This window comes from Suncus etruscus, chromosome 6 (genome assembly GCF_024139225.1).
Source record: "Suncus etruscus isolate mSunEtr1 chromosome 6, mSunEtr1.pri.cur, whole genome shotgun sequence".
NCBI lineage: Eukaryota > Metazoa > Chordata > Mammalia > Eulipotyphla > Soricidae > Suncus > Suncus etruscus.
In genome coordinates this window covers 22,979,233-22,993,198 of record NC_064853.1, presented here as the reverse complement: position 1 = coordinate 22,993,198, position 13,966 = coordinate 22,979,233, and the positions used below count along the sequence as shown (strand labels likewise).

At 38.8% G+C, this 13,966-nt stretch overlaps 1 non-coding gene across 1 annotated transcript; it reads right to left on the bottom strand.

The window, feature by feature from the left end:
- Positions 1–4,097: 4,097 nt before the first annotated feature.
- LOC126012541 (small nucleolar RNA SNORA51) lies at positions 4,098–4,230 on the bottom strand. Its single transcript, XR_007496999.1, has one exon. It is a non-coding gene; the product is annotated as a small nucleolar RNA SNORA51 (small nucleolar RNA).
- Positions 4,231–13,966: the final 9,736 nt, after the last annotated feature.

Below are 13,966 nucleotides of genomic sequence, written 5' to 3'. Positions count from 1 at the left end.
GCCTAGAAGGTCATAGAAACCTCCCTGAGCTGGGAGTTAGTCCAGGAACCTGAGCTACTACTTCACTTGCTCTGGCCATGGGGCCATGGGAAGTTCCCTAGTTACCTTGTACCTCTCTAAATTCCAAATCTGAGTTTTAACATACAGCAAGCCTGGGGCTAGGTAAGTGGCCAAATGGCCAAATGGCCAAAGCACACGCCTGCATGAGAGAGTGATGTGGGTGACTTGTGCAAAGTGGGGAGTGGGGGAATTATAACCCTTGAGAGAGTGTAGTGCTATCTCCTTCCTGTTCCAGCCATGTTGGTTACCCAGAAAAGTGCCTTGCGGTAAAGGGACTGGTGAAGTCTTCCCTGACGACCTATGCAGTACACATGCATGTATCATATGAGCACGCTAAGCACTTATCAGACTGCCTAAATCCACCTACAAAGCATGGGAAGAGGCCCCCACAGTTGGCTTTTCGGGAAGCATGATACTTAAGCCAGAATGAGAAATTTGCTCTTTGCACAAAAGGAAAGATAGGCCTTGTTTTGAAACTCTGTCCAGGTTCATGAAAGAAATGAATAGTGAAAGGGAATAGACTTATTTGAGAAATATGGAAGGAAAGAAAAGAAGGAAAAGGTTCACAGAAATATGGCTTCTCCAGAGTGGGGAAAGCTGAGTACACATCTAAAATGGAGAAGTCTTAAAAAGGGCGACTACCAACATGGGGAGTGCCTTGAGAGTGCACATTCATGCAGATATGTAGGCAAATCCCTCAGACACAGAATGTTCCCTGTTTATCTATATAAAGTTAGTTGTTTTGTTTTGAATTGTTTTAGAGTCACAGCTGGTGGCACTTACTCCTGGATCTACACTCAGGGATCACTCCTCATGGTGTTTAGAGATTATATAGGGTGCTGGGGATCAAACCTAGGTTGACTCTGTGCAAGGCAAATACCTTACTGCTGTACTATTACTCCAGCCCTTAAAGTTACTTTCATAGGATTTTTCAAGCTGTCCCCAGAAGTTTCATGCCAGAATATTATGTAGGTTCCAGAGTAGAAGTATGAGACCACACGATTGGTATAAAGTTTAATACTTTAATCCATCTGCAACATGACCCCCCCCCCCCAGCCTGGCCAGCCAGAGCCATCCACCAGAAGGAGATAGCCCTGCTCAAGGTCATGGTGAAGATTATACAGGGAAGGAATATAGGGAGGTTCTAGTTTTCTGATGATTCTTAAAATGATTGGCTCTTGTCTAGGGTTACCTTCCTACTGCTCTCTTATCCTTCCCTGGTATGGCCAGGTAGCTTGGGGCAGGGTCTCTGGAAATAGGCTTGTGAAGACCTAACATGTGGTTTACACCATGTGGTTCTTACAAAATGGTGTCTCTTTCTGCTCAGGATCTGAGAAGAAGCCTGCCATGTGGCCTTTATAAAATGGTGTCCCTCCTTGTTCAGAATTCAGGTCCCAACAGTTGTTTGTAAAGGGGAAGAACTTATTACTGTGGATGGTCTTCATGGATATTCTTCTTTGACTTTTGTTCCTGCGGGAGCTTCTCCTCTCAGAGTTGGTCTAGTCTTGGCTGAACTGGCACTTCTGTATCTTAAAGGCCTTCTCAATGTGTGCCTGTTTTTAAAGACTCCCAGGTCTTTGTGCTGATTTGGCTTAGAGATATAGTTACTTTTTTAAATTTAATACAATAAAAATTTATTCTTTATTACAACAAAGTTCATTTAAAATTTGGGGGACTCTTGAGAACAGCTTTCCCTATGTGGGGGACTCAATTTGAACTGCTTTGATCTTGTGTGACCTCTGCTTTTATGACTGAGGAGGGAGAGAAAAAAAGCATGAGTCTTGTACCAGTGCCTCAGTCCAGAAATCAAGCTTCAGCTCAGTCCATTATTGAAACCATCTCAACATCCAGTCTCACTCACTAGAGATATGGAAGCATTTTTTTCTTTTCCCTAAATCAGTTTTTAAAATACACCATTAGATATAAATTTCTTTCTTTCATTGTTGTATTCTGAGTTCAGAATTGTGCCAAAGCCCTTAATAAATTGAATGACTAAAGTACTCACCAAAATGCAGTCTTCTGGGGGCAGAGAAACAGCAAAGTGAGTAGAAAGTTTGCCTTGAAAGTGACTGGCCCAGGTTTAACTCCAAGAATCACAAATCACAAATGGTCCTCCAAGCCTACCAGGACCTGATCCTTGAGCACATAGCCAGGTATGACCCAAGAACGTATGAGAGAGAAAGAGAGAGAGAGAGAGAGAGAGAGAGAGAGAGAGAGAGAGAGAGAGAGAGAGAGAGAGAGAGAGAGAGAGAGAGAGAGAGAGAGAGAGAAAGCAGGCTTCATTTCAGAAACAACAATCAAGGTCATATTTATGTAGCTCTTAAAAGGAGCACAGTCACTCATGGATCAATTCTTGAATGGTATCAGTCAGCACATTTCACCAAGAAACAAAGAAAAACATGCTGACTGAATAAGTGCTATTAGCCAGGTGGTGTTAGGACACTTTCACAAATTCATGTAATGCCCATAACAATCCTAAGTCTCAATGGAGATTATAGCATTATAACCAATAATGTGGATTTTCTTTTAACTCACCTTTGGTGGTGGTGGGGTCACACCTGGCTATGATTCATGCTTTGTGCTCAGGAATTACAGTGCTTGGGAGAACCTTATGTGGTGCCAAGGTCAGACCTGTGCTAGCTGTATGAAGGTACGAACCTTCTCGGCAGTGATGTCTCTCATTTCATCATTTTAACCACAGTGACTGTTCCATTTAGAGCTAAGATATTATCAGGAATGAGGTCAAATAAATTCCATTTTACTCATACATTAAGTTAATAGTTAAGACATGCAGGAGCTTGTTGAAGACTCTGTAACTAGAGAGTTCCTAGGCTATAGCTCAACTTCCTTCTAAAGGCTGTAATGCAATGTTCTGCCTGTACAACCAGCCTAATGCTGTGTTATGTGTGTTTTTTAAGCTTCCTATTATTGGTTACAATGCTCTAATCTCCATTTTTTTCATAAAATAGATACAGCGAATTTTAAGAGATATCACCACCAGGTGAGATCTAACCATATACAAAAATGAAGAGAAAAAAATGAACATACATTTCCTCAAACAATAAAAAAAGATGGGCCATTTAGAATTTAACTTAGGTATGTGACCCTAGCCAAGAGCATAGCCTGGAGAAAAAGAAACAAAAGCTCAGGCCTAGATGAGTTCCTAGTGAATTATTTCAAATTTTTAGAGAGGATATATTGTCAATACTTCTCAGTCTCTTCTGAAAAATTGAAGAAAAAGAAACATGCCCAAATAGTTTCAATGAAGCTAACATCACCCTGATACCAAAAGCAGTCAGAGATGCCACAAAAAGAGAGAACTACACACCATTCTCTTTGATGAACAAAGATGTAAAGTAAAAAATATATATTGTATCAAAATAAAATATCAATATATTAATATAATAAATTAAAATAAAATGTCAAAAAATATCAGCAAATAGGATCCAATGACTAATCAAGAGGGTCATATACCATGACTAAGTAGGATTCATTCCAGAGATACAACGGTAGTTTAACACATGCAAGTCAAACAATATAATATACCATATATTCAAAAAATAAAAATCATATTATCATATCAATAGATGCAGAGAATTCATTTGAGAAGGTCCAACAGTCATTCATAATAAAAGCTCTTAAAAGATTGGTATGGGGGCCCGGAGAGATAGCACAGTGGCGTTTGCCTTGCAAGCAGCCGATCCAAGACCCAAGGGGGTTGGTTCAAATCCTGGTGTCCCATATGGTCCCCCGTGCGTGCCAGGAGCTATTTCTGAGCAGACAGCCAGGAGTAACCCCTGAGCATTGCCGGGTGTGGCCCAAAAAACAAATAAACAAAAAAAAACAAAAACAAAAAACAAAACAAAACAAAACAAAAGATTGGTATGGAAGCAACCTTTCAATATAGTCAATGCCATTTATCACAGCCCATGGCATTTTCCCATTGGGAAAAACTAAAGGACTGTGTTTTTTTAAAAATAATTTATTTAAACACCTTGATTACAAACATGATTGTGGTTGGATTTTTTATTTTTATTTTTTGTCCCCCAATTCACAATACAGATCAGGCAAAGGGCCTGTGTTGAGGTGTATATGGGGTGCATTTACTGTACCTCCTCTTTCTATACAGTCAGTGTAAAGAACACAGCCTGTGGTAAAAATTGGGAGGCCTTATCTTTTCTTTTTTTTTCTTTTTTTGATTTTTTAATATATATAAACCTTCACCAGTGCAACATTCCCATGACCAATATTCCAAGCGTCCTTCCTCCCCATCCCACACTGGCCTGTACTCTATACAGGCTTTCTACTTCCCTCATTCAGCCGCATTTTGTTATGATAGTTCTTAGTGTAATTATTTCTGTGACTGTACTCCCTGTGGTGAGCTTCATGTCAGGAGCTGGACCCTCCAGTCCTCCTCTATTTTGTCTCTGAGAATCATTACACAAATGTTTTTCATTTTTCTCAAAGTCCATAGATGAGGGAGACCATTCTGTGTTTATCTCTCTCCCTCTGACTTATTTTACTCAGCATAATATATTCCATATACATTCATGTATAGGAAAATTTTATGACTTCATCTCTTCTGATGGCTGCATAATATTCCATTGTGTATATGTGTGGTTGGGGTTTTTTAATTGTGATCTGCATTGAGAGCAGGGAGAGGGGGCTCCTCCAAGAGCGGCTGGCTGGGGTGCAGTGATTAATAGGACAGCTAGAGGGAGACAGAGCACCTCCTCTGTGTCCCATAAAAGCTGAACAGAGGACTGAGTGCTGGAAAGCCGCATACCCGGTGGCTGGATGAGATTTGGTGCTCGGTAACTCAGCTCCTCTGTATGCCCTGAGAGATTAATCAATGATAATAGATGGCATCATGGATGGGATGCTGCGGTAAGAGGGGGGCAGATCACTCATCCCTGAAACTGGAGTAAGTTTCATCATGCTGTATACTGGCATATAAGATGACCCCCAACTTTTAAGAAGTTTTTTATGGATTAAAAAGTTATCTTATACACTGGGAAATACAATATATGTTCTCTGATTGAAACTCAATCATGAATAATTTTGTATGCACAGTGCTTAAATAAAATAATTGTAATAAAAGAGAGATAGTACCATCACCAGGTCTCTCTGAGTTTTATCCCTGACATCACATGACAGTTTTCCCTCTCCCCATATCTGTCTTCTGGATATGATCCTGGTTGGTTACCACTGGACCAGTGGACCAGACAATATCACACCACTAGACCTGAGCATGCAATTGCTTGAGTTGCCAAGATGGACTCCCAGCCTTCTGAGTGTGTATTGCTTGTTAGCTATTTGTATGCTTCATTATTGACGGTCAGCTACAGGCCTCCAGGAAAGGCAAAGAAACTTGGACTTTATGGTGATACACAGGTAGGTTGTCCCTGGTCTGGAGAGCAAACAGAGGGCAATTTTGTGGGAATGGAGCATTAAGGACCTGTACAGGGAACCAAGCCAAATTTAGTAGAATGCAAAACAGTCTTTTTCTATTGCAGGGAGAATGTAGATCACATATGCAAAGGATCTGGCTTGCCACCCATCTGTGCCCTCCCTAAAGAGAGTCTTCTAGAGACTGGGGTTCCTTGAACTGTGCTATGTGACTCCAGAACAGCTTCTATACAAGCTCTGCTTTTCTCTTTTGGAGAACCATTCCATTTAGGGGAAGAAGGGTACTGGAGTAGCAGGGGTTGGAGGTGAGGAGTTTGTATTTTTAATGATGGAAGGAAAACAGTCTTAACATTTCAGTTTCTGACAGAACTATTTGTTCTTGCCAAATTTGGCCTTGGCTTCTCATTGGGTTTAGTATTTAAGAGCAGGGTCTTTGCCTGAATCCATAAAACAAATCAAAGCAAATTGATGAAACCTTCCATGATATTAGTTTGGGGAGTAGCCCAGTAATTCCACTCTATTGGTAAGGGAAACAAAATAAAAAATAAAGATGTGGGATAACATTAAACTACAAAGTTATTGTCTCACATAAGAAAATATCACTTGCAAACAAATCAGGCATCCTACCAAATGGGGAAAAATACTTATACCCCATACATCTGATCAAGGGCTAAAATACAAGATATATTTTTAAAAAAATTCATATACAAAAAAACCAACTTCCTCCCCATTAAAAATTGAGAGAGAATTTAACACACACTTCACAAAAAATTATCTTTTCATGAGTGTGTAGACCATTTGTATGTCATTATTATTCATTAAAAGGAAATAAAAACCAAAATGACGTTGGGATATCAACTTACCCCAGGGTGACAAATAGTGGCTTATGAAAGAAAGGAAGCAAGAAGTGCTGATGGGGTGTGGAGAAAAAGGATCCTTCACACACTGTAGGTGGGATTGTAAACTGGTCTGACTTCTATGAAAAATAATATGGAAATGTCTCATAAACTAAAAGTGGTTCTTCCATAGTATCCAGCAATTCCACATCCATCTTATCTTCCCAGAACAGTTTTTAATAAGTCAGAGGTGAAGGAGAGAGATAGACACAGAATAATCTCACTCATCTCTGGGTTTTAAGAAAAATAAAAGACATTATTGTAATAATACCCAGAGACAATAGAGCTGAAGGCTGGAAGGGCAGGCCCATGGTATGAAGCTTACCCCAAAGAGTGGTGAGTTCAGTTATAGAAATAACCACACTGACAACTACCATATGGTAGTGAGTGAGAGAAATAGAATTCCTGTCTTGAATACAGGCAACGGGTAGGGGAGGAAGGAGATGGAGGGCATTTGTGGTGGGAACATTGCACTGGTGAAGGGGGCTATTCTTTTTTTTTATATAACTAAAACCCAACTTGTAATCATGATGCTTAAATAAAGATATTTATTTAAAAACAAAAGAACACTTTCAAGTTAGTGCTTCTGTTCATTAAATGATATTGATGTTAGCTAAGATCTGCAAGTGACTCAAGATGGCAGATAGGTGGACAAAGCGGTGGTGGTGTCCGTATATAAGCAGATATGTACATTTATGATGACTAGCAATAAGTTGAAATCTTACCTTTTGCTATAACAATGGTGTAAGTGGAATAAGGTCATACTAAGTAATATGTGTTGCAAGTCAGCCCTTGATGGGGTTGACTGATAGAGGGAGGGAGGATAAGGTCTTTCCCCTCCAGCTCGGAGTACGTCTGCCACCCTGTCTAGCCGACGGTTCTGAGATGAAACAGCAGGTAAACAGCTCGCAGACAGTCAGGCTTGTTGAAATATTAGCTTTATTCGGTGGACAAGACTGAAGTCCAAAGACTCAGCATAAGTTCCAGCCAAAAGCCTCTGCCTTCCACAGACCCTTGTTTTTATCCCCCAGAATCAGATACCACCCAATGGTGGGATCAGATACCACCCAATGGTGGAAGCAGAATCAGGTACCACCCTAGGGTGGGGGCAGAATGCCAGATCACACCCTAGGGTAGGGCACAATCAGATCAGGGTAGGGTCAGTAACATAATAATCCCCTAAAATATTTACATACACAACAATATGAATATAGAAAGAGAAAGATATACTATAATCTTATCCATAAATATTAGGACACAGGGTAAGTGAGGAGATAGTGTTAATGAAAACAAGCCTTAGTTTTCAAGCAACGATTACAGCTGAATTATATTCCATTGTATTTCAATAGTATTCCTCCTCTGCTTCATCCACTTCTCTGTCTTTGTTTATACTAGCTAAGATCTGGAGACTACATAATACCCAGAATTGTGGTGAATAAAGACTGATAATAGAAATGAGTTTACCAAGGAAAGGGGTGAAATAGAGTAGACTGAAAGGTTCCAAGGAATGGGGTGTAAGGATATTTGCACTTTGGTAGTGGGATTGGTGTGGTAATATTGTAACCTCAAAGTCATGACTTATACTCCTATAAACCAACATCACTTCTATACAATCATTTCATTTTATTAATTTTTATGTATTTAATTTATTATTTTTGTTGAGGTTCTGTGATTATAGGAATAAAACTGCTGTATGAACCAGCAGTAGCACATCTTGGCATCTATCCTCCAAACAGAAAAACATTAATATAAATACATTTTCATAGGTGTGCATAGATTATTTTTTAAAAGATCTGGTTCTCAGAGGATATATTTGTCTCAGGCTGCATATGAAATCTTGGTCCTCCTCCTGAGGCCAAAAGACTACAAAGGCAAGACTGTCATTAGGCCTCCTTAGCAGCAGAATAGTGGTAGAGAAACTGCAGGGTATTTTGTGCATCCTGAGAGCTAGTACCAAATCACAGCTCCATTCAGAACCTGTGTTTGCTTTTCTTCACACACTTTGGGGTCACCACATTATTCCCAATGAGCATCACACTTTCTTGAATGTGTGTGTCTGTGCTGGTACCATTCATTCTGTGCATGCTTTTCCAAAATACTGTATGGAAGGAAATATCATGATTAAATTCTAGAAGCAAAAGTAGGAGGGGAGGAATATAATTCCTTCTTTTACTTTTCCTGATGGTAAAGTTACAAGTTTATAGTCTTTTGGGTACTAGAGGTAGTGGTAAAGACTAAATAATTAGGTGTAGATTGTATCTTCCTAGAACTGACCTCCTAGGCAAAAATAATGTCTTCCTTAATAAAGGTAGTTTTTGTGATGTCTTAAAGGAAGGGGACAAGATCCAAGGCCTTGTGCAATAAACAGTCTTTTCTACTACTACAGCACATATTAAGAAAGCTGTTTACTTTGAAACCCTCTGCACAAATTTCTAGAATTTTCTAATCTCTGAATTCTCCTTCCAATGAGCATCTGCATTCTAAAAATAAATAAGCTTTGGCTGATTACAGGTGACATGAGTCACATTTGTGACTGACCACAGACAAAAGTACTTTTTGACCTCTTCTTTCACCTGTACAAAGGGGGGGGGGATTAAACTAAAAAATATCTCACCATGATATGTTCCAGTTCATTGGTGATAATTTACTATGAAGATGCTTTGTCTATGCAACAAATAAGCATTAACTGTATCACAGACCATATGTTTCAAGATCGATAAGAAGAAATTTTCAGTGCCTTGCATGTTCTAATTTCTTGCTGAAGAAGAAATGCACTCCTTTAAAGTATCATCAAAGTCAAAGAAATACAAGGTTATGTTTTTTTGTTTTTTTTTTTTTGTTTTTTTTGGGGGGGTTACACCGGTGGTGCTCAGGGGTTACTCCTGGCTGTCTGCTCAGAAATAGCTCCTGGCAGGCACGGCGGACCATATGGGACACCGGGATTCGAACCAACCACCTTTGGTCCTGGATCGGCTGCTTGCAAGGCAAACACCGCTGTGCTATCTCTCCGGGCCCAATACAAGGTTATGTTATAAGGACCTTCACCAATAGAAAATTGGTTCTGCTAAATCAAAGTACCAGAATAGACCAACAATAGAAGATTTCTGTATTGTACAGTAATGAGATTAATTGCAGGTCATGCTATATTTGTCTGTGTATAGATAAGTATATGCATATTATTTTCCAATAACTCAATGTAAATTCAAAGTCTTTAATGGAGTTCCTAACATGAAGCAGTTGCCATCATTCCATTACATATCCTCAGAGATGGACTCTTCCTTCCTCCCTTTCTGAGGAGGCATACCCAGTGGTACTCATGGTTTACTTCTGGCTCTTTGCTAAGGGATCACTCCTGGTTGTGCTTGGGAGATACTATGGAGTTTATGGGATCAAACTTAGTTCAGCTGTGGAAAAGCAAGCTGTGTGCAGGGCTTTACTATCTCTCTGATCTCTGAGATAGAATTTAATACTTAAATCCTATAATGTCTTCACCTTTCCCCCTGCCTTCTGAAGTTGACAAGTCCATAACTAGATAGAAAATAAAATGTTGATTTTATTACTAACTGGGAAAGCACGGAACATCCCAGAACAAAGCACTAGTAAAATCTGTATTGGAGAAATGAGTGTAGAAGCAAATATGTCATATTTATGCCCTGGACCTGTACTTGAGTTCATAACTTCACATCCCCAAAGGCTGATTATTCTTCCTCATGCCCCAGTAAGCAGAAAAAGATATGCTAAAGATATGAGATGTGTTCAGAACCTTCCATTAAGAAGATCTATCCATCCCATCATCTTATAGACTATAATATCATGTGGGCAAATAACTTCTTTCACAGAGAGAAAATGGTAAGAGAGGGAGTGCCAACCTTTTCTGAAAGCAGAAATGAAAGTTAACCTTCCCTTTCTATTGGGCAAGGTCAAAGAAAGAGGTTAGGAGTTGAATTATGTTCCTCTGATCACAACAGCCTTTTACTGAGTATCAATTCTGTGCCAGATCCTGGACTGAAATCACAGTTCCTTATCCAATTTCTATTCCCTACAGAGAAATCTTTCCACTCACATTTGAAAAAGTGGTCACTAGACCATGTAGATAAGCAGACTATGTCCCTGTTATCCCTAAATTGAAATTCCTACTATGGATACAACCATAACCTCTACCAAGCAAGTAGAAAATAAATCAAATAATAACAAAATGTAATATGCATGCCAAAAATTGCCAACAAGGAAAGAGACAAAGAATAATGATGGAAGAGCAGATAACTCACATAAGAGAGGCTGAGGAGATAATTTACAGACTAGAAGACAGACATTATAAAACTTAAACTGTAAATTGTTGTTGTATATTCTTTAAAAGCAAAGGTAGGGCAGAGATGAAATGTCAACCTGGCAGACTAAAGAGCATTGAAGACACTGCCCAAGGTCAAAAGATAGGTCAGAAACAAGCTCCACTGGAGCCAGAAATGTTTGACTTAAAGTCTTATCTTGCATCTTATATTTTTGTCTTGGATCACATCCTCTTGATTAATTAGATTGTCTGGTGGGGGTAAAGTTGTCTTCAAAGAGTGCCTTTTTATGTCTTGGAAGAAGAATCAAAGGTTCTTGAAAAGAAAACATGTGTCCCATGAAAAGTCTCTTTACAAAAGATAATGCAACATTTGAAAAAATCCAGTGAGTGTAAGAGGGAACAAATATTATTACTTCATGGATAGACCTTTACTACTTTCTCATTAGGGGACCAAGATACAAATGGAAAATGCTCTAGGAGTGGGGAAGCTATGTACCCATGCAAGGAATACCAAATACCTGACCCACATTTTGAATGAGGAGTTTTATTCTTTTACCTTTAGAAAATCCTGACTCCCAGCCCCTGTTTTAAAGGATTGGAAACAAAAACAGCTTGATTCCAATGTGTTAAGAACATCTACAAAATTCCCTCTTCTCATCCTTCCTTTTATCTTTTCTAGGAACTTTCAGCTGCCAGCAATGTGTAACTTCAAGTAGTTCTTCACATCTTACTTGGGTAAAACTTAAATTATTACCACACTAGTCAGGATAGACTTTCCCCTCCTTCACTCTTCTAAGAATGGCCATAACGAGGCTTGACAAAAGACTGATTTCTACCAATGTGCTTTCAACACCTTTTAGACTTCAGAGACCAAAAGGATGGGAGGGACTGAAAGACAAAACAACTCAGACTTTCATGTGACTCTAAACCCACACTTTTTCCAGGAAGACTTCCTGGTTGTTTTATTTTTAATTTTTTATTGATACCATTGTGAATTACAAGTCATTCATAGTTGTATTTTAGGCATATAGTGACAGTGAAATAGGGGTTCCCATCACCAGTGTTGACCTCCCTCTAACAGAGTTCTTTGCATGTATCTCATACCTCCACCATTCGCTACCTGGTCTACCAGTATAACAAGTCCAGACTTCCAGTGTTTTTTAGTATCCAGTGATAATTTACTCAATACCTGCAACCTGCTCAGGGGGATCACATAATTGTTTTTATTTTTTGTTGTTCCTTTTGCTCTGGAATAAAACATTAGCTCATGTTTTATGCATGAGGTTCATAATAATAATCCCCACTGTACAATACTCGAGATGAAAGAGGCAAGCAAATGACAAGAGACATTGTGGAAAAAAAAGAGACATTGTGAAATATTGTAGAGTAGCATAGGCAAAGTAGGAGAGATGACTTACTACTGGAAAAGAAAGAGAAAAAAACTTTTTTTAAATAATTATTTTTGACAGTTTTACTTCTCTCCTGACTCATCTATATGTTTTTATCTCTATAGCACACATATATAGCACATTTATGTGCTAATTCTATCCATAAAACCTTGCCACCTTTAAAGGACCAGGCTAAATCTCACCTTTTCTACCAACAAGAAGAAACAAACAAAAAACCCCACCAGCATATTCCTAATACATACTATGAGGAGAGAAGTCCATTTTTCATCAACATTTAGACTTAGTGAAATGAGCCCAAGTCTGAATTAAGATTTCTAACTTATCTTGACTACAAAAATTAAATTTAGTGTTCTTTGTTAATGATGAGAACAAGATGCCTCTCATCTAGTGACAGAGAATTTTTATGTGCTATTTTATATTGAACAGAGTGCAAAATCCCAAGACAGCTCCTTGGGTCTAAGCACTGGCACTGTGGGAATGGAGGATTCTCCATACAATTATCAGTTTTTCAACACAAGTTGTATATCCCTGATAATTCCATAAAATTATGCTAATTTCTTCCTGGAGATAGTGACAAATCCCACTGCACAGTCCTACAAGAGTTCCCTTCACAATTTCATCTAACTAATTGACAGAATAGCTTATAGGATTCAGCAAAAAATATTTTACTGACCATTCACATGATAATATTCCCAGCTTACTAAAGAGGGTGTGATGAAGGATGCTAATACTTGGTGTCTGATGTAGTACAAGCATTTATTGAACTATGAAGATCTGCTACTAAAATGCAAAGCTCCATTTACTGGGATAACAGTTAGACTCTGGAACTGAAGTCCAGCTATAAGTGTCAGGAATAAGGTGGGTTTTAGGGAAATGGGTGACTAGAGAGAGAAAAAAACAACAAACAGCACATCAGTTTTTCAGTTTCCTAGATGGCTTGCTTTTGATATTAGATTGGTGAAAGGTGGTGTACATTCAATGACTGAAACCAACCAACACCATTTCTGTAACCATGGTGCTTAAATAAATTATTAAAGAAAATAGAAAATGTGTGGGCTCTGCATGTACAGAAGGGAGAACAAGGAAGCAAAGTCTCAATGTTCTTGAATAATCTGAGATTTGTATAGATCATTATAAAATAGCCATCCTCTAGCTGATTATGAGTTGATAAACACATATTGAGTTTAGGGAAAATTAGTCGAGTTCAACCAAGTTGAGCATACTTGCCCAGTTAACTTAGACGATTTGTAATCCAAAAGAATCATTACTTTAGGTACCATGTTCAGGTAATCTTTCATGAAGAAAATGTAGTTTCATGTAGTTATTGCACAAATTAAAAAATGTAATTTGTTTATAATTTGGCCAGTAAACTTTGCATAATCAGCCATTCCAGAAAGGAGTCACTGCAGTACCCTTAACCAAGATATAAATGCATCTTCCTTACAAGGTTCTCAGTCTTTTTTTTTTTTTTTTTTTTTTTTTTTTGGTTTTTGGGCCACACCCGCTATTGCTCAGGGGTTACTCCTGGCTATGTGCTCAGAAGTTGCTCCTGGCTTGGGGGACCATATGGGACACCGGGGGATCGAACCGCGGTCCGTCCAAGGCTAGCGCAGGCAAGGCAGGCACCTTACCTTTAGCGCCACTGCCCGGCCCCAACAAGGTTCTCAGTCTTAAGAGGGCTACCAGATTTGGCCAAACAGAAGATGACTTGAGGTGTTCCAAAATACCCCAGAACATCTTGCCCAATGTAACCCATGTTTTCCTAGGTTAATGGTAGTCCTGGAATTTGAGTGTGAATTGGTTATTAGTAACCATGACAACATGTATGATATCTCTAACATGGAATTGTCACAAATAAATATTTATATTACTAACAACTCCTTGTATTGAAATATTTTATTGTG